The 23,656-nt window shown below is 49.1% G+C and overlaps 17 non-coding genes and 12 pseudogenes across 17 annotated transcripts; all 29 read left to right on the forward strand.

Moving 5' to 3' along the window:
- The first annotated feature begins 104 nt into the window (after nt 1–104).
- Nucleotides 105–223, forward strand: LOC135600892 (5S ribosomal RNA). Its single transcript, XR_010483203.1, has one exon. It is a non-coding gene; the product is annotated as a 5S ribosomal RNA (ribosomal RNA).
- A 350-nt stretch (nt 224–573) lies between these two features.
- Nucleotides 574–692, forward strand: LOC135600402 (5S ribosomal RNA). The gene has a single exon (XR_010482724.1). It is a non-coding gene; the product is annotated as a 5S ribosomal RNA (ribosomal RNA).
- A 350-nt stretch (nt 693–1,042) lies between these two features.
- Nucleotides 1,043–1,160, forward strand: LOC135603712 (5S ribosomal RNA; annotated as a pseudogene).
- A 350-nt stretch (nt 1,161–1,510) lies between these two features.
- LOC135599281 (5S ribosomal RNA) lies at nt 1,511–1,629 on the forward strand (annotated as a pseudogene).
- Nucleotides 1,630–1,979: 350 nt separating this feature from the next.
- On the forward strand, nt 1,980–2,098 carry LOC135603589 (5S ribosomal RNA; annotated as a pseudogene).
- Nucleotides 2,099–2,448: 350 nt separating this feature from the next.
- Nucleotides 2,449–2,567, forward strand: LOC135599932 (5S ribosomal RNA). Its single transcript, XR_010482270.1, has one exon. It is a non-coding gene; the product is annotated as a 5S ribosomal RNA (ribosomal RNA).
- Nucleotides 2,568–2,917: 350 nt separating this feature from the next.
- On the forward strand, nt 2,918–3,036 carry LOC135602079 (5S ribosomal RNA). The gene has a single exon (XR_010483949.1). It is a non-coding gene; the product is annotated as a 5S ribosomal RNA (ribosomal RNA).
- Nucleotides 3,037–3,386: 350 nt separating this feature from the next.
- On the forward strand, nt 3,387–3,505 carry LOC135600893 (5S ribosomal RNA). Its single transcript, XR_010483204.1, has one exon. It is a non-coding gene; the product is annotated as a 5S ribosomal RNA (ribosomal RNA).
- Nucleotides 3,506–3,855: 350 nt separating this feature from the next.
- LOC135599610 (5S ribosomal RNA) lies at nt 3,856–3,974 on the forward strand. Its single transcript, XR_010481958.1, has one exon. It is a non-coding gene; the product is annotated as a 5S ribosomal RNA (ribosomal RNA).
- Nucleotides 3,975–4,323: 349 nt separating this feature from the next.
- LOC135603313 (5S ribosomal RNA) lies at nt 4,324–4,442 on the forward strand. Its single transcript, XR_010484103.1, has one exon. It is a non-coding gene; the product is annotated as a 5S ribosomal RNA (ribosomal RNA).
- A 5,677-nt stretch (nt 4,443–10,119) lies between these two features.
- On the forward strand, nt 10,120–10,238 carry LOC135599424 (5S ribosomal RNA; annotated as a pseudogene).
- Nucleotides 10,239–10,588: 350 nt separating this feature from the next.
- LOC135600895 (5S ribosomal RNA) lies at nt 10,589–10,707 on the forward strand. The gene has a single exon (XR_010483205.1). It is a non-coding gene; the product is annotated as a 5S ribosomal RNA (ribosomal RNA).
- Nucleotides 10,708–11,054: 347 nt separating this feature from the next.
- On the forward strand, nt 11,055–11,173 carry LOC135599913 (5S ribosomal RNA). Its single transcript, XR_010482252.1, has one exon. It is a non-coding gene; the product is annotated as a 5S ribosomal RNA (ribosomal RNA).
- A 350-nt stretch (nt 11,174–11,523) lies between these two features.
- On the forward strand, nt 11,524–11,642 carry LOC135599283 (5S ribosomal RNA; annotated as a pseudogene).
- Nucleotides 11,643–11,992: 350 nt separating this feature from the next.
- On the forward strand, nt 11,993–12,111 carry LOC135600529 (5S ribosomal RNA). Its single transcript, XR_010482849.1, has one exon. It is a non-coding gene; the product is annotated as a 5S ribosomal RNA (ribosomal RNA).
- Nucleotides 12,112–12,461: 350 nt separating this feature from the next.
- Nucleotides 12,462–12,580, forward strand: LOC135600470 (5S ribosomal RNA). The gene has a single exon (XR_010482791.1). It is a non-coding gene; the product is annotated as a 5S ribosomal RNA (ribosomal RNA).
- Nucleotides 12,581–12,930: 350 nt separating this feature from the next.
- LOC135604151 (5S ribosomal RNA) lies at nt 12,931–13,049 on the forward strand (annotated as a pseudogene).
- A 350-nt stretch (nt 13,050–13,399) lies between these two features.
- LOC135603777 (5S ribosomal RNA) lies at nt 13,400–13,518 on the forward strand (annotated as a pseudogene).
- Nucleotides 13,519–13,868: 350 nt separating this feature from the next.
- On the forward strand, nt 13,869–13,987 carry LOC135601567 (5S ribosomal RNA). The gene has a single exon (XR_010483857.1). It is a non-coding gene; the product is annotated as a 5S ribosomal RNA (ribosomal RNA).
- A 350-nt stretch (nt 13,988–14,337) lies between these two features.
- Nucleotides 14,338–14,456, forward strand: LOC135601365 (5S ribosomal RNA). Its single transcript, XR_010483661.1, has one exon. It is a non-coding gene; the product is annotated as a 5S ribosomal RNA (ribosomal RNA).
- A 350-nt stretch (nt 14,457–14,806) lies between these two features.
- Nucleotides 14,807–14,925, forward strand: LOC135603233 (5S ribosomal RNA; annotated as a pseudogene).
- A 350-nt stretch (nt 14,926–15,275) lies between these two features.
- Nucleotides 15,276–15,394, forward strand: LOC135601289 (5S ribosomal RNA). Its single transcript, XR_010483586.1, has one exon. It is a non-coding gene; the product is annotated as a 5S ribosomal RNA (ribosomal RNA).
- Nucleotides 15,395–15,744: 350 nt separating this feature from the next.
- Nucleotides 15,745–15,863, forward strand: LOC135604166 (5S ribosomal RNA; annotated as a pseudogene).
- A 349-nt stretch (nt 15,864–16,212) lies between these two features.
- LOC135603958 (5S ribosomal RNA) lies at nt 16,213–16,331 on the forward strand (annotated as a pseudogene).
- Nucleotides 16,332–16,681: 350 nt separating this feature from the next.
- Nucleotides 16,682–16,800, forward strand: LOC135600101 (5S ribosomal RNA). The gene has a single exon (XR_010482432.1). It is a non-coding gene; the product is annotated as a 5S ribosomal RNA (ribosomal RNA).
- A 350-nt stretch (nt 16,801–17,150) lies between these two features.
- LOC135604532 (5S ribosomal RNA) lies at nt 17,151–17,269 on the forward strand (annotated as a pseudogene).
- Nucleotides 17,270–17,619: 350 nt separating this feature from the next.
- On the forward strand, nt 17,620–17,738 carry LOC135600943 (5S ribosomal RNA). The gene has a single exon (XR_010483251.1). It is a non-coding gene; the product is annotated as a 5S ribosomal RNA (ribosomal RNA).
- A 350-nt stretch (nt 17,739–18,088) lies between these two features.
- On the forward strand, nt 18,089–18,207 carry LOC135599382 (5S ribosomal RNA; annotated as a pseudogene).
- Nucleotides 18,208–18,557: 350 nt separating this feature from the next.
- LOC135600825 (5S ribosomal RNA) lies at nt 18,558–18,676 on the forward strand. The gene has a single exon (XR_010483138.1). It is a non-coding gene; the product is annotated as a 5S ribosomal RNA (ribosomal RNA).
- The last annotated feature ends 4,980 nt before the right edge of the window (nt 18,677–23,656 follow it).

Genomic DNA, 23,656 nt, shown 5'->3' on the forward strand with positions numbered 1-23,656 from the left:
GAACGTTCGAGAAAGCGCAGACGATTTCGTGACGGGCAAGAGGCTCCGGACGTTGATACGCCGACCGCGACGTGCACATAGGCGAGGGACGAAGCACGCGAAACGGGTGCGATAATGCCAGCACTAAATCACCGGAACCCATCAAAACTCCGAAGGTAAGCATGCTTGGGCCAGAGTAGTACTAGGATGGGTGACCCCCTGGGAAGTCCTCGTGTTGCACTACTTTTTGCATCCCGGGATTCGAAACATCTCCCGTAGAGCTCCGAGACGATTGTTTTGGGGCTGGAAATTTGCTGTGACCGCTACGCAGTCAGTATCGAGGGGCTCGGAGAGAGCTTTCCGGATTGGGGTCGCAATAGAGATTCCGAGATCGTTCTATAAAGTGCCGATGGTTTCGGCACGCGCTTGCCGTGACCGATACGCAGTCATCGGGCTAGGGCTCGGAGAGAGCTTGCAATAGGGATTTCGTGAACGTTCGAGAAAGCGCCGACGGTTTCGTGACGGGCAAGAGGCTCCGGACGTTGATACACCGACCGCGAGGTGCACATAGGCGAGGGACGAAGCACGCGAAATGGGTGCGATAATGCCAGCACTAAATCACCGGATCCCATCAAAACTCCGAAGTTAAGCGTGCTTGGGCCAAAGTAGTACTATGATGGATGACCCCCTGGGAAGTCCTCGTGTTGCACTCCTTTTTGCATCCCGGGATACGAAACATCTCCCGTAGAGCTCCGAGACGATTGTTTTGGGGCTGGAAATTTGCTGCGACCGCTACACAGTTAGTATCGAGGGGCTCGGATAGAGCTTTCCGGATTGGGGTCGCAATAGCGATTCCGAGATCGTTCTAGAAAGTGTCGATGGTTTCGGCACGCGCTTGCCATGACCGATACGCAGTCGTCGGGCTAGGGCTCGGAGAGAGCTTGCAATAGGGATTTCGTGAACGTTCGAGAAAGCGCCGTCGGTTTCGTGACGGGCAAGAGGCTCCGGACGTTGATGCGCCGACCGCGACGTGCACATAGGCGAGGGACGAAGCTCGCGAAACGGGTGCGTAATGCCAGCACTAAATCACCGGATCCCATCAAAAAACCGAAGTTAAGCGTGCTTGGGCCAGAGTAGTACTACGATGGGTGACCCCTTGGGAATTCCTCGTGTTGCACTCCTTTTTGCATCCCGGGATACGAAACATCTCCCGTAGAGCTCCGAGACGTTTGTTTTGGGGCTGGAAATTTGCTTTGACCGCTACGCAGTCAGTATCGAGGGGCTCAAAGAGAGCTTTCCGGATTGGGGTCGCAATAGCGATTCCTAGATCGTTCTAGAAAGTGCCGATGGTTTCGGCACGCGCATGCCGTGACCGATACTCAGTCGTCGGGCTAGGGCTCGGAGAGAGCTTGCAATAGGGATTTCGTGAACGTTCAAGAAAGCGCCGACGGTTTCGTGACGGGCAAGAGGCTCCGGACGTTGATGTGCCGACCGCGACGTGCACATAGGCGAGGGACGAAGCTCGCGAAATGGGTGCGATAATGGCAGCACTAAATCACCGGATCCCATCAAAACACCGAAGTTTAGCATGCTTGGGCCAGAGTAGTACTACGATGGGTGGCACCCTGGGAAGTCCTCGTGTTGCACTCCTTTTTGCATCCCGGGATACGAAACATCTCCCGTAGAGATCTGAGACGATTGTTTTGGGGTTGGAAATTTGCTGTGACCGCTACGCAGTCAGTATCGAGGGGCTCGGAGAGAGCTTTTCGGATTGGGGTCGCAATAGCGATTCCGAGATCGTTATAGAAAGTGCCGATGGTTTCGGCACGCGCTTGCCGTGACCGATACGTAGTCGTCGGGCTAGGGCTCGGAGAGAGCTTGCAATAGGGATTTCGTGAACGTTCGAGAAAGCGCCGACGGTTTCGTGACGGGCAAGAGGCTCCAAACGTTGATACGCGGACCGCGACGTGCACATAGGCGAGGGACGAAGCACGCGAAACGGGTCCGATAATGCCAGCACTAAATCACCGGAACCCATCAAAACTCCGAAGTTAAGCGTGCTTCGGCCAGAGTAGTACTAGGATGGATGACCGCCTAGGAAGTCCTCGTGTTGCACTCCTTTTTGCATCCCGGGATTCGAAACATCTCCCGTAGAGCTCCGAGACGATTGTTTTGGGGCTGGATATTTGCTGTGACCGCTACGCTGTCAGTATCGAGGGGCTCGGAGAGAGTTTTCCGGATTGGGGTCGCAATAGTGATTCCGAGATCGTTCTAGAAAGTGCCGATGGTTTCGGCACGCGCTTGCCGTGACCGATACGCAGTCGTCGGGCTAGGGCTCGGAGAGAGCTCGCAATAGGGATTTCGTGAACGTTCGAGAAAGCGCCGACGGTTTCGTGACGGGCAAGAGGCTCCGGACGTTGATACTCCGATCGCGACGTGCACATAGGCGAGGGACGAAGCACGCGAAACAGGTGCGATAATGCCAGCACTAAATCACCGGATCCCATCAAAACTCCAAAGTTAAGCGTGCTTGGGCCAGAGTAGTACTAGGATGGGTGACCCCCTGGGAAGTCCTCGTGTTGCACTCCTTTTTGCATCCCGGGATACGAAACATCTCCCGTAGAGCTCCGAGACGATTGTTTTGGGGCTGGAAATTTGCTGTGACCGCTACGCAGTCAGTATCGAGGGGCTCGGAGAGAGCTTTCCGAATTGGGGTCGCAATAGCGATTCCTAGATCGTTCTAGAAAGTGCCGATGGTTTCGGCACGCGCTTCCCGTGACCGATACGCAGTCGTCGGGCTAGGGCTCGGAGAGAGCTTGCAATAGGGATTTCGTGAACGTTCGAGAAAGCGCCGACGGTTTCGAGACGGGCAAGAGGCTCCGGACGTTGATACGCCGACCGCGACGTGCACATATGCGAGGGACGAAGCACGCGAAACGGGTGCGATAATGCCAGCACTAAATCACCGGATCCCATCAAAACTCCGAAGTTAAGCGTGCTTGGGCCAGAGTAGTACTACGATGGGTGACCCCTTGGGAAGTCCTCGTGTTGCACTCCTTTTTGCATCCCGGGATACGAAACATCTCCCGTAGAGCTCCGAGATGATTGTTTTGGGGCTAGAAATTTGCTGTGACCGCTACGCAGTCAGTATCGAGGGGCTCGGAGAGAGCTTTCCGGATTGGGTTCGCAATAGCGATTCCTAGATCGTTCGAGAAAGTGCCGATGGTTTCGGCACGCGCTTGCCGTGACCGATACGCAGTCGTCGGGCTAGGGCTCGGAGAGAGCTTGCAATAGAGATTTCGTGAACGTTCGAGAAAGCGCAGACGATTTCGTGACGGGCAAGAGGCTCCGGACGTTGATACGCCGACCGCGACGTGCACATAGGCGAGGGACGAAGCACGCGAAACGGGTGCGATAATGCCAGCACTAAATCACCGGAACCCATCAAAACTCCGAAGGTAAGCATGCTTGGGCCAGAGTAGTACTAGGATGGGTGACCCCCTGGGAAGTCCTCGTGTTGCACTACTTTTTGCATCCCGGGATTCGAAACATCTCCCGTAGAGCTCCGAGACGATTGTTTTGGGGCTGGAAATTTGCTGTGACCGCTACGCAGTCAGTATCGAGGGGCTCGGAGAGAGCTTTCCGGATTGGGGTCGCAATAGAGATTCCGAGATCGTTCTATAAAGTGCCGATGGTTTCGGCACGCGCTTGCCGTGACCGATACGCAGTCATCGGGCTAGGGCTCGGAGAGAGCTTGCAATAGGGATTTCGTGAACGTTCGAGAAAGCGCCGACGGTTTCGTGACGGGCAAGAGGCTCCGGACGTTGATGCGCCGACCGCGACGTGCACATAGGCGAGGGACGAAGCACGCGAAACGGGTGCGATAATGCCAGCACTAAATCACCGGAACCCATCAAAACTCCGAAGTTAAGCGTGCTTGGGCCAGAGTAGTACTAGGATGGGTGACCCCTTGGGAAGTCCTCGTGTTGCACTCCTTTTTGCATCCCGGGATTCAAAACATCTCCCGTAGAGCTCCGAGATGATTGTTTTGGGGCTGGAAATTTGCTGTGACCGCTACGATGTCAGTATCGAGGGGCTCGGAGAGAGCTTTCGGACTGAGGTCGCAATAGCGATTTCGAGATCGTTCTATAAAGTGCCGATGGTTTCGGCACGCGCTTGCCGTGACCGATACGCAGTCGTCGGGCTAGGGCTCGGAGAGAGCTCGCAATAGGGATTTCGTGAACGTTCGAGAAAGCGCCGACGGTTTCGTGACGGGCAAGAGGCTCCGGACGTTGATACGCCGACCGCGACGTGCACATAGGCGAGGGACGAAGCATGCGAAACAGGTGCGATAATGCCAGCACTAAATCACCGGATCCCATCAAAACTCCGAAGTTAAGCGTGCTTGGGCCAGAGTAGTACTAGGATGGGTGACCCCCTGGGAAGTCCTCGTGTTGCACTCCTTTTTGCATCCCGGGATACGAAACATCTCCCGTAGAGCTCCGAGACGATTGTTTTGGGGCTGGAAATTTGCTGTGACCGCTACGCAGTCAGTATCGAGGGGCTCGGAGAGAGCTTTCCGAATTGGGGTCGCAATAGCGATTCCTAGATCGTTCTAGAAAGTGCCGATGGTTTCGGCACGCGCTTGCCGTGACCGATACGCAGTCGTCGGGCTAGGGCTCGGAGAGAGCTTGCAATAGGGATTTCGTGAACGTTCGAGAAAGCGCCGACGGTTTTGAGACGGGCAAGAGGCTCCGGACGTTGATACGCCGACCGCGACGTGCACATATGCGATGGACGAAGCACGCGAAACGGGTGCGATAATGCCAGCACTAAATCACCGGATGTTAGAACCCTTGCAGATTCTAAACTTGGGGTTGATCTCTTTAGGGGATCGGCTTCCTTGGAACTCTATAGGGGTTCCTCCCTCCAAGTTGCTGCTCAAAGGCTGCAGAAAAGATTCATCTATTGCTTGAGAAAAGAGAAGAAATACATGGCTATTTATAGGGCTTCTAAACCCTAACTCCTAATAGGACTCCTACTTAAGACTCTTACTTCTAACCAACTCCTAATAGGACTCCTACTCAAGACTCCTATTCCCTTACAACTCCTAATTCTTCTCTAAGAAGAAACCTCCTACTTGAATGTCCCTCTCAATTAGGACTCTCCTAGCTAGAGTCCTAACAGAATGTCCCTCTCAATTAGGACTCTCCTAGCTAAAGTCCTAACAGTTTTACATGAATGTCCCTCTCAATTAGGACTCTCCAAGCTAGAGTCCTAACAGACCCGCCGTCTTCAAATCAGCCTTGTCCTCGAGGCTGATGATTCATTAATTCTGGGAATTTGATCTTCAAGTCGTCATAGTTCTCCCAAGTGGCATCTTCTTTTGGTAAGTTCTCCCACTGTATTAGCACTTCATTAGTGGGTCGTCGTCGTCGAGTCACGATCCGTCGATCAATAATGGCACTTGGCTGGGTCTGGAGTTCTCTTTGGGTAGTCATATTTGGTGGGTGGCTTTGGGCTGTCTCCAAGCACCTGTTTAAAACTTCCGGTTGGCTGTTGGTTTGTGGGTGATATGTCGTACTCCTTTTCAATTTAGTACCCTGCATATAGAATAACTTTGTCCAAAATCTGCTATTGAAGATGCAAGTAGAATTTGTCACAAGCACAATGCGTCCCTTATAGTGTAATTCTTTTGAGTCCCAATTGTAATGAGCCATGGGGCTTGGTGCTTCCTCCAATTTTTTTATAATCTTACTAGTATCTGAATCTTCTTGCCATTCCATCTTAATATCCTGAAGGAAGTCGCTGGTCGGAAGTGAAACGGTCGAAACTTCAACTTGCTCGGGTAGCCATTTTTGCTGCTCGGGGGAAGATATCTTCTGTTCCAAGAGATATTTTAGGCTTTTATGGTCGGTCTTGATTTGAAAGTATCGCCTGATCAAGTACAATCTCCACCTCGTTGCTACACGCACAATGGCGAGCATCTCCTTATCATATGTTGACATATTTTGATCGGAGGGAGATAATGCCTTGCTAGTGTATGCGAGTGGTCGACCATCTTGCATGAGAATGGCTCCAATTCTGACTCCAGATGTGTCGGCCTCAATAATGAAGGGTCGGTTGAAATCTGGTAGTGTTAGCACCGGCGTCGTCGTCATGGCTGCCTTAAGTTTGTTGAAGGCAGCGGAGGCTCTGTCCAACCATTGGAAGACATTTTTTTCTAGTAAGGAAGTAAGTGGTGCACTGATCTTTCCATAGTTTTTCACGAACTTGCGGTAGTAGCCTGTTAAACCCAGAAAGCCATGTAGCAATTTTATGTTTCTCGAGGTCGGCCAGTTTTGCATTGCTCCAATTTTGAAGGGGTCCACTGCCACACCTTCCTCTGATATGATATGCCCAAGATATTCCACCTTTTGTTGAAGAAAGCAAAAATTTGTGGTTGTTGTGTGTTCAAAAGGTGGTTTTCCGTATGTCTTCTTCGCATGCTCGTATTTGATGATACCCGGATCAAAGGTCCAGCTTTGTAAAGATTTGTGCTCCCTTTCATCTAGCAATTCATCTACTATTTGAATAAAGTATTTGTCCTTGATGATTATGCCATTGAGAGCTCGGTAATCAACACATATTCGCCTTGTTCCGTCCTTCTTGCATACAAGTAGCACCGGCGAAGATAGAGGTTGCAACTTGGCCGAATAACTCCTGTTTCGAGCATCTCTTTTATAATCCTTTCTATTTCATCCTTCTGGAGATGTGGATACTGATATGGCTGAGCATTTGCTGAAGATTTTCCTGGAAGAATCATTATACAATGATCATGCCGACAGGTAAGAGGTAGGTTGCGCGGTTCGTCAAATATATTTGAAAATTTAGCAAGCAAAGGAAGTAGATTTGGATCTTCAAATTCTGTTAGCTCTCCCTTAGTTTGCTGCTCAAGTTGTACCAAAAAGCCGCTGCATGCTTTATGCAAAACATTCTCCATTTGTTGTGTGCAAATCGTTGTTATGTCGCCCCCACGTTTCCCGTGCAATGTCACCTGTTTCTCCTTACTGTAAAATTTCATAATTAGTTTTATAAAATTCCAGGAAATATCACCTAATGTCGTCAACCATTTAATTCTGAGCATGGCCTCATGATTGTTAAGAGGGAGAAGGAAGAAATCTGCAATTATCTCTTGGTCCTGCAGCAATAGTTTCTCCTGCAAGCGCCTATGATCACAATTCAAAATCCGTCCGTCGGCGACCTTAACATCAAACTTGTAGCGATTCTCGATAGGTAATGATATCCGAACAGTAAGCTTACTATTTAGGAAGTTAGTAGTACTGCCCGTGTCGATGAGAACAGTGATTGGTTGTTGTTTGAGAAGGCCTCCAATTTTCATCGTTTGCGGGTTTGAGTAGCTAGCTAGTGTATGTACCGTAACTTCGGTCGGTTGTGGCTCTTCTTCTGCATCTTCTTCTTTATATTCAAAGCTCTCTTTTGGATGTTCAATGACCACTTCTTCTATTGGTTCAATCATAAGAAGTCCACCTTTACTGCAGCGATGCTCACGGTTCCACGGCTCGTCACAATGCCAACATAACCCCTTCGCATATTGCTCCCGAAGCTCTTCTCCTGTTAACCTCTTTGGTGCAGGGACTTGGTCGACAGTAGGGGGGGCTGAGGGCTTCAATATTACTGGTTGAGGAGTGACCCTAGTCCTCCGAGCTTCATGGTTCAATTGCTCCTCTTGATGTCGTGCGAAAGAGATGGCTGCCATAAGCGTATACGGTTGTCGCGCTTTAACTTCTCCTCGGATCTCCGGCTTCAAGCCCTCAATGAAGGTCCTCAATAGCTGTTTTTGAGACCAATCATGATTTTGATTAGATAACCTTTCAAACCTGGTTTGGTACTCCTGAATGGTGGAGGTTTGTCGGATCTTTGCTAGTTGTTTGTCAATATTCTCGTAATCGGTTGGTCTGAAGCGAATCAGCAGTTCTTCTTTGAATTGTCGCCATGAAAGGACTCCATAAGTATGTTCAAACCAGTCAAACCATTGAATAGCATCCCCTTCAAGATGTATAGCTGCAATTTTCACCATAGATACATCCGCGGTTTTGTGGTACCGAAAATATCGCTCCGCATGCGAAATCCAACCAATCGGGTCTCCTTCTTCCCATCTAGGGAAGTCCACTCTCATGCATGGATAGTTGGGGTTGGTCATAGAGCTTCCCCTCTCTTGGAAGTCATCTCTTCGGGCTTGGTGTGATTGGGCAAAGCTCTCTCCTTGATATGATTTCTTCCGGCTTAGTGGTCGGCCCAATCTGAGTTCGGTAAAGAGCGTCCGAATCTTATCCTCCATTCGCGCCTCCAAGGCTTCGAATTTAGCATTGATTGCCTCCTTAGATGCCATAGTATATGGCCCCAAATCAATGATGTTAAGATCTCTCTTTTGCTGTTGGGTTAAAGGCATGTATAGGTTGAGAGAAGTGATGGTCGAAAGTGTTGGTGGATTGGTGGATGTAGGCTACGGTTTAGGCTTGTTTTGTGGCTGTTTTGGGTGCAGTTTGAGGGTGTGGTTTGGTAGAGTTTTAGGGCTCTGGATGAAAGTTTTGGATCTGTGGTAGATGGTAGCAAAGGTTTGACAGAAATCCGTGGAAGTTGCAGCAAGTATGTGCTGTCTTGTAAGAGTAGAATTGTCGTCGAAGAAACAACGGTTTCTCGACGTAATTTCCACCAAAAACTTAAGAGAATTGAGGAGAGAATTGATAGAAAAATCACAGTTTATATGACAGCAAGGATATCTAATTTAATCAAGAAAATTTCGGCAATATAACAGGAAAGAAATTGGTGCAAGTTGCAATTGCAGAATTATCGTCGAAAAATTTCAGCGGGTTACGATGAAAATTTGCAGCAACATAAAATCGTTTTTAGAGATGAATTTCTTAATAGATCAATCTTAGATGGAAGCCAAGATGATATATGAAGTCTATAAGAAATTTCATTCAAAAAAGATTGCAAATAGATGGGTTAAGGCAACGATATGCAGTTGAAATTTTCTGCAGCATAGATTTTCAAGTGTAGCAGATTGGACATAAAAGATCAGTAGTTTATATTGAGAATTTTTCGATGAAACCAAAGGGAAATCTACTGTTAGGAAGTGTCAAAGATGTCATAAAAATTTCGTAGAAAATTGGATAGAAAAAGCACAGTAGCAAGATCAAACAGATGGTGCTATGCGGCTTGAATTCTGCAATTCAAGTGCAGCAGATTGGACATAAAAGATCAGTAGTTTATATTGAGAATTTTTTTATGAAACCAAAGGGAAATCCACTGTTAAGAAGTGTCAAAGATGTCATAAAAATTTCGTAGAAATTTGGATAGAAAAAGCACAGTAGCAAGATCAAACAGATGGTGATATGCGGCTGGAATTCTGCAATATATCTTTCGTCGTAGAGATGAAAACTTTGTGACGAAAAGTTTATGCAGCAATATAGGAACGATTTTTTTTTTTTTTTTTTTTGGATTTTCGAATAAGGATAACTAAATTGCAGCAGCAGTAAGGTAGGAAACCAGAACCTGTTGCAATTCACGGGGAGATCAAAGGATGATCCGCGGTGGTGGAGATGATGGTGGAATTGGGTGATGATCTTTTAAGCAATTGTGGGAATTGCTTTGGATGGTTGTAGAGGGTTGATGGATGGCTGTGGAAGGGCAGCGAGACGCCAAGAACGCTGCTCTGATACCAGGTGTTAGAACCCTTGCAGATTCTAAACTTGGGGTTGATCTCTTTAGGGGATCGGCTTCCTTGGAACTCTATAGGGGTTCCTCCCTCCAAGTTGCTGCTCAAAGGCTGCAGAAAAGATTCATCTATTGCTTGAGAAAAGAGAAGAAATACATGGCTATTTATAGGGCTTCTAAACCCTAACTCCTAATAGGACTCCTACTTAAGACTCTTACTTCTAACCAACTCCTAATAGGACTCCTACTCAAGACTCCTATTCCCTTACAACTCCTAATTCTTCTCTAAGAAGAAACCTCCTACATGAATGTCCCTCTCAATTAGGACTCTCCTAGCTAGAGTCCTAACAGAATGTCCCCCTCAATTAGGACTCTCCTAGCTAAAGTCCTAACAGTTTTACATGAATGTCCCTCTCAATTAGGACTCTCCAAGCTAGAGTCCTAACACCGGATCCCATCAAAACTCCGAAGTTAAGCGTGCTTGGGCCAGAGTAGTACTACGATGGGTGACCCCCTGGGAAGTCCTCGTGTTGCACTCCTTTTTGCATCCCGGGATACGAAACATCTCCCGTAGAGCTCCGAGACGATTGTTTTGGGGCTGGAAATTTGCTGTGACCGCTACGCAGTCAGTATCGAGGGGCTCGGAGAGAGCTTTCCGGATTGGGTTCGCAATAGCGATTCCTAGATCGTTCGAGAAAGTGCCGATGGTTTCGGCACGCGCTTGCCGTGACCGATACGCAGTCGTCGGGCTAGGGCTCGGAGAGAGCTTGCAATAGCGATTTCGTGAACGTTCGAGAAAGCGCAGACGGTTTCGTGACGGGCAAGAGGCTCCGGACGTTGATACGCCGACCGCGACGTGCACATAGGCGAGGGACGAAGCACGCGAAACGGGTGCGATAATGCCAGCACTAAATCACCGGAACCCATCAAAACTCCGAAGGTAAGCATGCTTGGGCCAGAGTAGTACTAGGATGGGTGACCCCCTGGGAAGTCCTCGTGTTGCACTACTTTTTGCATCCCGGGATTCGAAACATCTCCCGTAGATCTGAGACGATTGTTTTGGGGTTGGAAATTTGCTGTGACCGCTACGCGGTCAATATCGAGGGGCTCGGAGAGAGCTTTCCGGATTGGGGTCGCAATAGCGATTCCGAGATCGTTCTATAAAGTGCCGATGGTTTCTGCACGCGTTTCCGTGACCGATACGTAGTCGTCGGGCTAGGGCTCGGAGAGAGCTTGCAATAGGGATTACGTGAACGTTCGAGAAAGCACCGATGGTTTCGTGACGGGCAAGAGGCTTCGGACGTTGATACACCGACCGCGACGTGCACATAGGCGAGGGACGAAGCACGCAAAACGGGTGCGATAATGCCAGTACTAAATCACCGGATCCCATCAAAACTCCGAAGTTAAGCGTGCTTGGGCCAGAGTAGTACTATGATGGATGACCCCCTGGGAAGTCCTCGTGTTGCACTCCTTTTTGCATCCCGGGATACGAAACATCTCCCGTAGAGCTCCGAGACGTTTGTTTTGGGGCTGGAAATTTGCTTTGACCGCTACGCAGTCAGTATCGAGGGGCTCAAAGAGAGCTTTCCGGATTGGGGTCGCAATAGCGATTCCTAGATCGTTCTAGAAAGTGCCGATGGTTTCGGCACGCGCATGCCGTGACCGATACTCAGTCGTCGGGCTAGGGCTCGGAGAGAGCTTGCAATAGGGATTTCGTGAACGTTCAAGAAAGCGCCGACGGTTTCGTGACGGGCAAGAGACTCCGGACGTTGATGTGCCGACCGCGACGTGCACATAGGCGAGGGACGAAGCTCGCGAAATGGGTGCGATAATGGCAGCACTAAATCACCGGATCCCATCAAAACACCGAAGTTTAGCATGCTTGGGCCAGAGTAGTACTACGATGGGTGGCCCCCTGGGAAGTCCTCCTGTTGCACTCCTTTTTGCATCCCGGGATACGAAACATCTCCCGTAGAGATCTGAGACGATTGTTTTGGGGTTGGAAATTTGCTGTGACCGCTACGCAGTCAGTATCGAGGGGCTCGAAGAGAGCTTTCCGGATTGGGGTCGCAATAGCGATTTCGAGATCGTTATAGAAAGTGCCGATGGTTTCGGCACGCGCTTGCCGTGACCGATACGTAGTCGTCGGGCTAGGGCTCGGAGAGAGCTTGCAATAGGGATTTCGTGAACGTTGGAGAAAGCGACGACGGTTTCGTGACGGGCAAGAGGCTCCAGACGTTGATACGCGGACCGCGACGTGCACATAGGCGAGGGACGAAGCACGCGAAACGGGTCCGATAATGCCAGCACTAAATCACCGGAACCCATCAAAACTCCGAAGTTAAGCGTGCTTGGGCCAGAGTAGTACTAGGATGGGTGACCCCCTGGGAAGTCCTCGTGTTGCACTCCTTTTTTCATCCCGGGATTCGAAACATCTCCCGTAGAGCTCCGAGACGATTATTTTGGGGCTGGATATTTGCTGTGACCGCTACGCAGTCAGTATCGAGGGGCTCGGAGAGAGCTTTCCGGATTGGGGTCGCAATAGCGATTCCTAGATCGTTCGAGAAAGTGCCGATAGTTTCGGCACGCGCTTGCCGTGACCGATACGCAGTCGTCGGGCTAGGGCTCGGAGAGAGTTTGCAATAGGGATTTCGTGAACGTTCGAGAAAGCGCCGACGGTTTCGTGACGGGCAAGAGGCTCCGGACGTTGATACGCCGACCGCGACGTGCACCTAGGCGAGGGACGAAGCACGCGAAACGGGAGTGATAATGCCAGCACTAAATCACCGGATCCCATCAAAACTCCGAAGTTAAGCGTGCTTGGGCCAGAGTAGTACTACGATGGATGACCCCCTGGGAAGTCCTCGTGTTGCACTCCTTTTTGCATCCCGGGATACGAAACATCTCCCGTAGAGCTCCGAGACGATTGTTTTGGGGCTGGAAATTTGCTCTGACCGCTACGCAGTCAGTATCGCGGGGCTCGGAGAGAGTTTTCCGGATTGGGGTCGCAATAGCGATTCCGAGATCGTTCTAGAAAGTGCCGATGGTTTCGGCACGCGCTTGCCGTGACCGATACGCAGTCGTCGGGCTAGGGCTCGGAGAGAGCTTGCAATAGGGATTTCGTGAACGTTCGAGAAAGCGCCGACGGTTTCGTGACGGGCAAGAGGCTCCGGACGTTGATGCGCCGACTGCGACGTGCACATAGGCGAGGGACGAAGCTCGCAAAACGGGTGCGATAATGCCAGCACTAAATCACCGGATCCCATCAAAAAATCGAAGTTAAGCGTGCTTGGGCCAGAGTAGTAGTACGATGGGTGACCCCTTGGGAAGTCCTCATGTTGCACTCCTTTTTGCATCCCGGGATACGAAACATCTCCCGTAGAGCTCCGAGACGTTTGTTTTGGGGCTGGAAATTTGCTTTGACCACTACGCAGTCAGTATCGAGGGGCTCGAAGAGAGCTTTCCAGATTGGGGTCGCAATTGCGATTCCTAGATCATTCTAGAAAGTGCCGATGGTTTCGGCACGCGCATGCCGTGACCGATACTCAGTCGTCAGGCTAGGGCTCGGAGAGAGCTTGCAATAGGGATTTCGTGAACGTTCAAGAAAGCGACGACGGTTTCGTGACGGGCAAGAGGCTCCGGACGTTGATGCGCCGACCGCGACGTGCACATAGGCGGGGGACGAAGCTCGCAAAATGGGTGCGATAATAGCAGCACTAAATCACCGGATCCCATCAAAACACCGAAGTTTAGCATGCTTGGGCCAGAGTAGTACTACGATGGGTGGCCCCCTGGGAAGTCCTCGTGTTGCACTCCTTTTTGCATCATGGGATACGAAACATCTCCCGTAGAGATCTGAGACGATTGTTTTGGGGCTGGAAATTTGCTGTGACCGCTACGCAGTCAGTATCGAGGGGCTCGCAGAGAGCTTTCCGGATTGGGGTCGCAATAGCGATTCCGAGATCGTTCTAGAAAGTGCCGATGGTTTCGGCATACGCTTGCCGTGACCGATACACAGTCATCGGGCTAGGGCTCGGAGAGAGCATGCAATAGGGATTTCGTGAACGTTCGAGAAAGCGCCGACGGTTTCGTGACGGGCAAGAGGCTCCGGACGTTGATACGCCGACCGCGACGTGCACATAGGCGAGGGACGAAGCACGCGAAACGGGTCCGATAATGCCAGCACTAAATCACCGGATCCATTCAAAACTCCGAAGTTAAGCGTGCTTGGGCCAGAGTAGTACTAGGATGGGTGACCACTTGGGAAGTCCTTGTGTTGCACTCCTTTTTGCATTCCGGGATTCGAAACATCTCCCGTAGAGCTCCGAGACGATTGTTTTGGGGCTGGAAATTTGCTGTGACAGCTACGCTGTCAGTATCGAGGGGCTCGGAGAGAGCTTTCCGGATTGGGGTCGCAATAGCGATTCCGAGATCGTTCTATAAAGTGCCGATGGTTTCTGCATGCGCTTGCCGTGACCGATACGCAGTCGTCGAGCTAGGGCTCGGAGAGAGCTTGCAATAGGGGTTTCGTGAACGTTCGAGAAAGCGCCGACGGTTTCGTGACGGGCAAGAGGCTCCGGACGTTGATGCGCCGACTGCGACGTGCACATTGGCGAGGGACGAAGCACGCGAAACGGGTGCGATAATGCCAGCACTAAATCACCGGATCCCATCAAAACTCCGAAGTTAAGCGAGCTTGGGCCAGAGTAGTACTACGATGTGTGACCCCTTGGGAAGTCCTCGTGTTGCACTCCTTTTTGCATCCCGGGATACGAAACATCTCACGTAGAGCTCCGAGACGATTGTTTTGGGGCTGGAAATTTGCTGTGACCGCTACGCAGTCAGTATCGAGGGGCTCGGAGAGAGCTTTCCGGATTGGGGTCGCAATAGCGATTCCTAGATCGTTCGAGAAAGTGCCGATGGTTTCGGCACGCGCTTGCCGTGACCGATACGCAGTCGTCGGGCTAGGGCTCGGAGAGAGCTTGCAATAGAGATTTCGTGAACGTTCGAGAAAGCGCCGACGGTTTCGTGACGGGCAAGAGGCTCCGGACGTTGATACGCCGACCGCGACGTGCACATAGGCGAGGGACGAAGCACGCGAAACGGGTGCGATAATGCCAGCACTAAATCACCGGAACCCATCAAAACTCCGAAGTTAAGCGTGGTTGGGCCAGAGTAGTACAAGGATGGGTGACCCCCTGGGAAGTCATCGTGTTGCACTCCTTTTTGCATCCCGGGATTCGAAACATCTCCCGTAGAGCTCCGAGACGATTGTTTTGGGGCTGGAAATTTGCTGTGACCGCTACGCAGTCAGTATCGAGGGGCTCGGAGAGAGCTTTCCGAATTGGGGTCGCAATAGCTATTCCTAGATCGTTCTAGAAAGTGCCGATGGTTTCGGCACGCGCTTGCCGTGACCGATACGCAGTCGTCGGGCTAGGGCTCGGAGAGAGCTTGCAATAGGGATTTCGTGAACGTTCGAGAAAGCGCCGACGGTTTCGAGACGGGCAAGAGGCTCCGGACGTTGATACGCCGACCGCGACGTGCACATATGCGAGGGACGAAGCACGCGAAACGGGTGCGATAATGCCAGCACTAAATCACCGGATCCCATCAAAACTCCGAAGTTAAGCGTGCTTGGGCCAGAGTAGTACTACGATGGGTGACCCCCTGGGAAGTCCTCGTGTTGCACTCCTTTTTGCATCCCGGGATGCGAAACATCTCCCATAGAGCTCCGAGACGATTGTTTTGGGGCTGGAAATTTGCTGTGACCGCTACGCAGTCAGTATCGAGAGGCTCGGAGAGAGCTTTCCGGATTGGGGTCGCAATAGCGATTCCTAGATCGTTCGAGAAAGTGCCGATTGTTTCGGCACGCGCTTGCCGTGACCGATACGCAGTCGTCGGGCTAGGGCTCGGAGAGAGCTTGCAATAGGGATTTCGTGAACGTTCGAGAAAGCGCCGACGGTTTCGTGACGGGCAAGAGGCTCCGGACGTTGATGCGCCGACCGCAACGTGCACATAGGCGAGGGACGAAGCTCGCGAAATGGGTGCGATAATGGCAGCACTAAATCACCGGATCCCATCAAAACACCGAAGTTTAGCATGCTTGGGCCAGAGTAGTACTACGATGGGTGGCCCCCTGGGAAGTCCTCGTGTTGCACTCCTTTTTGCATCCCGGGATACGAAACATCTCCCGTAGAGATCCGAGACGATTGTTTTGGGGCTGGAAATTTGCTGTGACCGCTACGCAGTCAGTATCGAGGGGCTCGGAGAGAGCTTTACGGATTGGGGTCGCAATAGCGATTCCGAGATCGTCTATAAAGTGCCGATGGTTTCGGCACGCGCTTGCCGTGACCGATACGCAGTCGTCGGGCTAGGGCTCGGAGAGAGCTTGCAATAGGGATTTCGTGAACGTTCGAGAAAGCGCCGACGGTTTCGTGACGGGCAAGAGGCTCCGGACGTTGATACGCCGACTGCGACGTGCACATAGGCGAGGGACAAACCACGCGAAACGGGTGCGATAATGCCATCACTAAATCACCGGAACCCATCAAAACTCCAAAGTTAAGCGTGCTTGGGCCATAGTCGTACTACGATGGGTGACCCCTTGGGAAGTCCTCGTGTTGCACTCCTTTGTGCATTCCGCGATTCGAAACATCTCCCGTAGAGCTCCGAGATGATTGTTTTGGGGCTTGAAATTTGCTGTGACCGCTACGCAGTCAGTATCGAGGGGCTCGGAGAGAGCTTTCCGGATTGGGGTCGCAATAGCGATTCCTATATCGTTCGAGAAAGTGCCGATGGTTTCGGCACGCGCTTGCCGTGACCGATACGCAGTCGTCGGGCTAGGGCTCGGAGAGAGCTTGCAATAGGGATTTCGTGAACGTTCGAGAAAGCGCTGACAGTTTCGTGATGGGCAAGAGCCTCCGGACGTTGATACGCCGACCGCGACGTGCACATAGGTGAGGGACGAAGCACGCGAAACGGGTCCGATAATGCCAGCACTAAATCACCGGATCCCATCAAAACTCCGAAGTTAAGCGTGCTTGGGCCAGAGTAGTACTAGGATGGGTGACCCCGTGGGAAGCCCTCGTGTTGCACTCCTTTTTGCATTCTGCGATTCGAAACATCTCCCGTAGAGCTCCGAGACGATTGTTTTGGGGCTGGAAATTTGCTGTGACCGCGACGCAGTTAGTATCGAGCGGCTCGGAGAGAGCTTTCCGGATTGGGGTCGGAATAGCGATTCCTAGATCGTTCTAGAAAGTGCCGATGGTTTCGTCACGCGCATGCCGTGACCGATACTCAGTCGTCGGGCTAGGGCTCGGAGAGAGCTTGCAATAGGGATTTCTTGAACGTTCAAGAAAGCGCCGACGGTTTCGTGACGGGCAAGAGGCTCCGGACATTGATGCGCCGACCGCAACGTGCATATAGGCGAGGGACGAAGCTCGCGAAATGGGTGCGATAATGGCAGCACTAAATCACCGGATCCCATCAAAACACCGATGTTTAGCATGCTTGGGCCAGAGTAGTACTACGATGGGTGGCCCCCTGGGAAGTCCTCGTGTTGCACTCCTTTTTGCATCCCGGGATACGAAACATCTCCCGTAGAGATCCGAGACGATTGTTTTGGGGCTGGAAATTTGCTGTGACCGCTACGCAGTCAGTATCGAGGGGCTCGGAGAGAGCTTTCCGGATTGGGGTCGCAATAGCGATTCCGAGATCGTTCTAGAAAGTGCCGATGGTTTCGGCACGCGCTTGCTGTGACCGATACGCAGTCGTCGGGCTAGGGCTTGGAGAGAGCTTGCAATAGGGATTTTGTGAACGTTCGAGAAAGCGTCGACGGTTTCGTGACGGGCAAGAGGCTACGGACGTTGATACGCCGACCGCGACGTGCACATAGGCGAGGGACGAAGCACGCGAAACGGGTCCAATAATGCCAGCACTAAATCACCGGATCCCATCAAAAATCCGAAGTTAAGCGTGCTTGGGCCAGAGTAGTACTAGGATGGGTGACCCCCTGGGAAGTCCTCGTGTTGCACTCCTTTTTGCATCCCGGGATTCGAAACATCTCCCATAGAGCTCCGAGACGATTGTTTTGGGGCTGGAAATTTGCTGTGACCGCTACGCAGTCAGTATCGAGGGGCTCGGAGAGAGCTTTCCGGATTGGGGTCGCAATAGCGATTCCTACATCGTTCTAGAAAGTGCCGATGGTTTCGGCACGCGCATGCCGTGACCGATACTCAGTCGTCGGGCTAGGGCTCGGAGAGAGCTTGCAATAGGGATTTCTTCAACGTTCAAGAAAGCGCCGACGGTTTCGTGACGGGCAAGAGGATCCGGACATTGATGCGCCGACCGCAACGTGCACATAGGCGAGGGACGAAGCTCGCGAAATGGGTGCGATAATGGCAGCACTAAATCACCGGATCCCATCAAAACACCGATGTTTAGCATGCTTGGGCCAGAGTAGTACTACGATGGGTGGCCCCCTGGGAAGTCCTCATGTTGCACTCCTTTTTGCATCCCGGGATACGAAACATCTCCCGTAGAGATCTGAGACGATTGTTTTGGGGCTGGAAATTTGCTGTGACCGCTACGCAGTCAGTATCGAGGGGCTCGGAGAGAGCTTTCCGGATTGGGGTCGCAATAGCGACTCCGAGATCGTTCTAGAAAGTGCCGATGGTTTCGGCACGCGCTTGCTGTGACCGATACGCAGTCGTCGGGCTAGGGCTTGGAGAGAGCTTGCAATAGGGATTTCGTGAACGTTCGAGAAAGCGTCGACGGTTTCGTGACGGGCAAGAGGCTCCGGACGTTGATACGCCGACCGCGACGTGCACATAGGCGAGGGACGAAGCACGCGAAACGGGTCCGATAATGCCAGCACTAAATCACCGGATCCCATCAAAAATCCGAAGTTAAGCGTGCTTGGGCCAGAGTAGTACTAGGATGGGTGACCCCCTGGGAAGTCCTCGTGTTGCACTCCTCTTTGCATCCCGGGATTCGAAACATCTCCCGTAGAGCTCCGAGACGATTATTTTGGGGCTGGAAATTTACTGTGACCGCTACGTAGTCAGTATCGAGGGGCTCGGAGAGAGCTTTCCGGATTGGGGTCGCAATAGCGATTCCGAGATCGTTCTAGAAAGTGCCGATGGTTTCGGCACGCGCTTGCCGTGATCGATACGCAGTCGTCGGGCTAGGGCTCGGAGAGAGCTTGCAATAGGGATTTCGTGAACGTTCGAGAAAGCGCTGACAGTTTCGTGATGGGCAAGAGCCTCCGGACGTTGATACGCCGACCGCGACGTGCACATAGGTGAGGGACGAAGCACGCGAAATGGGTCCGATAATGCCAGCACTAAATCACCGGATCCCATCAAAACTCCGAAGTTAAGCGTGCTTGGGCCAGAGTAGTACTAGGATGGGTGACTGTAACACCCCTCATTTCCGAATTTTCGTATAATATTTCTGGTGATAATGTAAGCATCTATTTTTAATTGACACAAGAAATAGAGTATGAATCAGAGGTAACTTATTTTTAAGATTTGGGAGATCTGTTCAAAAAAAAAAAAAAGAAAGAAAAGAAAGAAAGAATCTGAGGACCTATATGTAAACCCTAAGGACCTAATCGTGAATATGATAAAAACGAGGACTAAACTGCAAAATGCACCAAATGACAAATTCCACCGCTTAAGCCTCTCTGCCTTCGTTGTTAAGGAAGCAGAGGAGGCAGCTCGTGGGTGACCAGGGAAAGAAAAGAAGAAAAAGAAGAAGAAGAAGAAGAAGGAGAAGAGAAAGAAAATTTGGGGCTTTTAGGGTTTTTGCTTTAATCTTGTTACTTCGGGTCAAAATTTGCAAAGGCAAGTGTTCTAACCCCATCCTACATAAGTATTTGACTCTGTTTTTATGTTGATTCAAAATAAATTGGAAGATTTCTATTTAGAAACTGATATATCTCTCTTTGGACTTAAACCATGGATTCTGAAAGTCTTTCGGTAAACTGACCCCTAAGCACTGTTTCGGCTATAAGTTTTAATATAGAATGAGAATTCAGGCAGGAACTATTTTGTTTGAAATTAGACTCGTATGTGTTTCTTTTGACACCGATTTTGTAGATTTTGGACACCGAATACTTACCCAAAAATTTGTTTCAAAAGAGCCTATAGACGCTGTAAAACAGAGTTCAGATTTCTGACCTTTCGATACTAAAACGCCTATAACTCCCTGTTGAAAATTCTGATTTGTATCAAACTGATTTTATTTGAAAGTAGACTTGAAATTCTCTCTTTTGACATATAGTTTGAAAATTTTGGAGTTTAATTGCCCACCCTATCGTCTGTTGATTCCGACCCTATAAATTCTGTAACACAGTGATTGTGATTTTGACCTTGTGTTACCAAATCAGAGGTAACTCAGTGTTGGGAGCCCTGTTTCATATGAAATCTGTTCCATCTTAATATAGATTGATATATGATTCGACCATAGCCTTATTATGGGTATTGGAGCATAATTGTTATTCTAAAATATTTGTTTGATGTGCCACTGGAATTCTGTCCGAAATCGAGCTCTGGTTGATTTCGCGTATTTGGTTCCATTCCTTTGGATATCTGAATTTGTCTAACCTTCTTATTGGAATTGAGCTGATTATGATTGCTTGGAATCCCTGTACACTCTTGCTTCCAATTCTTTCCTAAAATGAATACTTTTGTGAGAGATTTGTTCCTTGCATCATTATTTTTGAAAAGGCACATGTATGTTTGGTTGTTCCGCGTGTGCTTCCGTTATATGCTGCTTATTGTTGAAACTGCCTTCTTGTACTCTGGTGTGTGGGATATTGTGAACCTTTGCCAGAAATGGTAAAGGGAGTTGTGAACCTTTGCCAGAAATGGTAAAGGGAGTTGTGAACCTTTGCCAGAAATGGTAAAGGGAGTTATGCATAGAGCCTGCGATGCTCTGCCGGCCCCCTCTGACTTCACCTAGACGTGGGTGGATGGAGCTCCCAGACGTGGGAGACTTTTGTCAGGTGGTCATTCAGAAATGGATGAATCACATTCTGACTGAGATCCCACTACACCCTCTATATGTTTGATATGACATCCAGAGTTTTGGTGAGTTATTTCTGTTCGTGCTCTGGATAAGTATGATATGATTGCAACGTCAAGGACGACGTTTGAGCTTCTGTACGACATATGAGTTTGATATGCTCTGAAATGCTTCATTCACTATTGAGTTTGCTTCGTAATGTTCCATAGATCGTTGATGTGTTCTGGAACATTTTATATGCCATTGATAAGCTCCGATATGTTTCCTTTGTTTCTGATATGCTCCAATTACTCTATGCCCCATCTGTTAGGAATCAAATATGTATGATTAAAAAGGACAATTATGATTCTGCTCCTAATGATATTATGTATACGAAATCGTATATTCTGCTTTTGTGTTTTGATACTGTATCTCTTTGGAAATTGTACTATTTTGATATGGATATGTTAGTCACTTGCTGAGCTCTTTATGCTCACCCCGTTTGTTGATAAATTTTTCAGGATAGCGTATCGCTTGCTTAAATGTTAAGAATGGGCTGAGGCAGTGGAAAGTTTAGAAGACGTTGGGCAGAACTTTTGTTAGCATATATGTAGTTGTGTATAAGCTACCTTGCATCTAATGAAATGTGACTATGAATCTAAACCTATGGATTTTGTGTAAGTTAAAGGATCCCTCATGTATAGGGTTTTGGAATGTTAAATTAAATTTGTGTAATGATATGAACTTATGGTAAATCGATGATTGTGGTGACTGCATAGATTTCCCCACTTGTGGACTTATATTGTGGTTTTTATTTTGATGAGTCGGGTTCAGATGGTATAAATTTTCGAGTGATGTGTGCTATGTTTATGAATTGCACAGGGATATGAATTGGTAGATTATAGAAGTGAAATTTTTGATTTGAATGTTTTCTTAGTGACCTCAAATGTGTGTTTGGATCCTGGGTTAGTTGTGACGAAAGATTTTAAATATCATGTATATTTTTAGGGGTGTGACAGAGGTGGTATCAGAGCCGACCTAGCATTAGGGCAGGGTGAGAGGGCTGCAGTAGGAAAGGGCTACCCGTGGATGGAGTCAGAGAACTCGTCACGGCGTGGAGCCACCACTGAGTTAAACCTCACATGCACTATGCTAGGGTTCGATCTGGGATATGTCAGGCCTTGACGAGGACGTCAAGCTAATTGGGTTGGGGATAGTGTAATATCCCATTAGTCCCACATCGGAAGTGGGGAATGTGTGTGATTAGCTTACAAGGGCCTGATGAGTGTACTACGTAACCTCCCGCTTAAGCATTTTGGTCCGTGGTTGCAAGGACCAAAATGGAGTTATTGGCCAGTTAGCTCATCAGACCCGGGTCGTGACATTTGGTATCAGAGCATGATTTGAGAATCACTAAGAATGTTATGTTTTTTTTGAGGTTTATTGACTATCATTTAGAGATTGATCAAAGAAAATGTTCTTTTGATGTTTTAGGAAGCAAGGATGACGAGATCATCTGGTTCTCCTGTTGCATCTACTACTGATCAATTGAGTGGTATTATGCGGACTTTGGAGACTATGGCACAAGTGATGCAACAACAACAACAACCTGTCCAACAAGGAAGTAATGATGGAATAGAGACATCAAACCGGACGGGGTTGGGAATTGGACAGTTTAAGAAGCTTAGTCCTCCCAGTTTCAGTGGTGAGTCTGATCCAATGGTGGCGGAACGATGGATGATGCAGATAGAGAAAATATTTGATGCCCTAAGTTACTCTGATGAACGAAAGGTTTTTCTTGCCACCTTTATGCTGGAAGGAGAAGCTGAACACTGGTGGAGAATGATTAAGAGGATGTCTGAAATCAAACATGAGCAAATGACATGGAAGTTATTCCAAGAAAAGTTTTACGACAAATATTTTCCCGATTGTATGAGAGAGCAAAAAGAATTGGAGTTCTTGAACCTTATCCAGGGAAGTATGACGGTTACAAAGTATGAATCTAGATTTACTGAGCTCTCCAGGTTTGCCACACATATGACTGATGATGAATCTAGAAAGGCAAGAAGGTTTGAAAGGGGATTACGGCCAGCAATAAGAAGCCGAATGTCAGCTTTAAAATTACAAACATATGCTGATACGGTAGAAAGAGCTTTGAAAATTGAAAGAGACATGGAGGAAATTCAAGAAATCATTGGCAAGAACCAAAGGGACAAATTTACTAGCAAAAGCAGGAGAGAAAATAAATATGAAGATAGTAACAAGAGGTTTAAGACATCTGGATTTGAGAAAAGGAAACCATGGGGGAGGACTCAGTTATGTGAAAAATGTGGATCAAATCATGAAACGAGTCGGTGTTTTCGGGTGACTGGAGCATGTTTTAGTTGTGGAAAGCTAGGTCATCAAATAAAAGATTGCCCACTGAACAGGAAAAGAGAGCCACTGTCTCCTAGACCCTCAGCCCATGCTAGAGTGTACGCTATCACGGAACAAGATTCTAAAGCTTCTAAATCTGTGGTGGAAGGTATTCTTCATGTTTCTAAAAGAAATGCAAAAGTTTTGTTTGATCCCGGCTCCAACTTATCATTTGTTTCACAACACTTTGCTTGTCACTTGGATATTCTACCTAAACCCCTGGATTATATGCTATATGTAACAACTGCTGTTGGAGATTCATTGGCAACAAACGTAGTCTACCCATCTTGTTTGATCTCTATTGGAGACCATGAACTCCTTGCTGATTTGATTCTCCTAGAGATCCAGGGTTTTGATATTATACTTGGCATGGATTGGTTATCTTCTCATCACGCTAGTATTGACTGTTACAAAAAAATAATTACCTTCTGCATACCAGATCAGCCTATATTTTTCTTTGAGGGCATTAAGCATGATTTGCCTCCTTGCTTGATATCCGCACTTCAAGCTTATCATCTTATGCAGAAAGGTT

Source organism: Musa acuminata, chromosome BXJ2-1, assembly GCF_036884655.1.
Source record: "Musa acuminata AAA Group cultivar baxijiao chromosome BXJ2-1, Cavendish_Baxijiao_AAA, whole genome shotgun sequence".
In the NCBI taxonomy this organism is placed as follows: domain Eukaryota; kingdom Viridiplantae; phylum Streptophyta; class Magnoliopsida; order Zingiberales; family Musaceae; genus Musa; species Musa acuminata.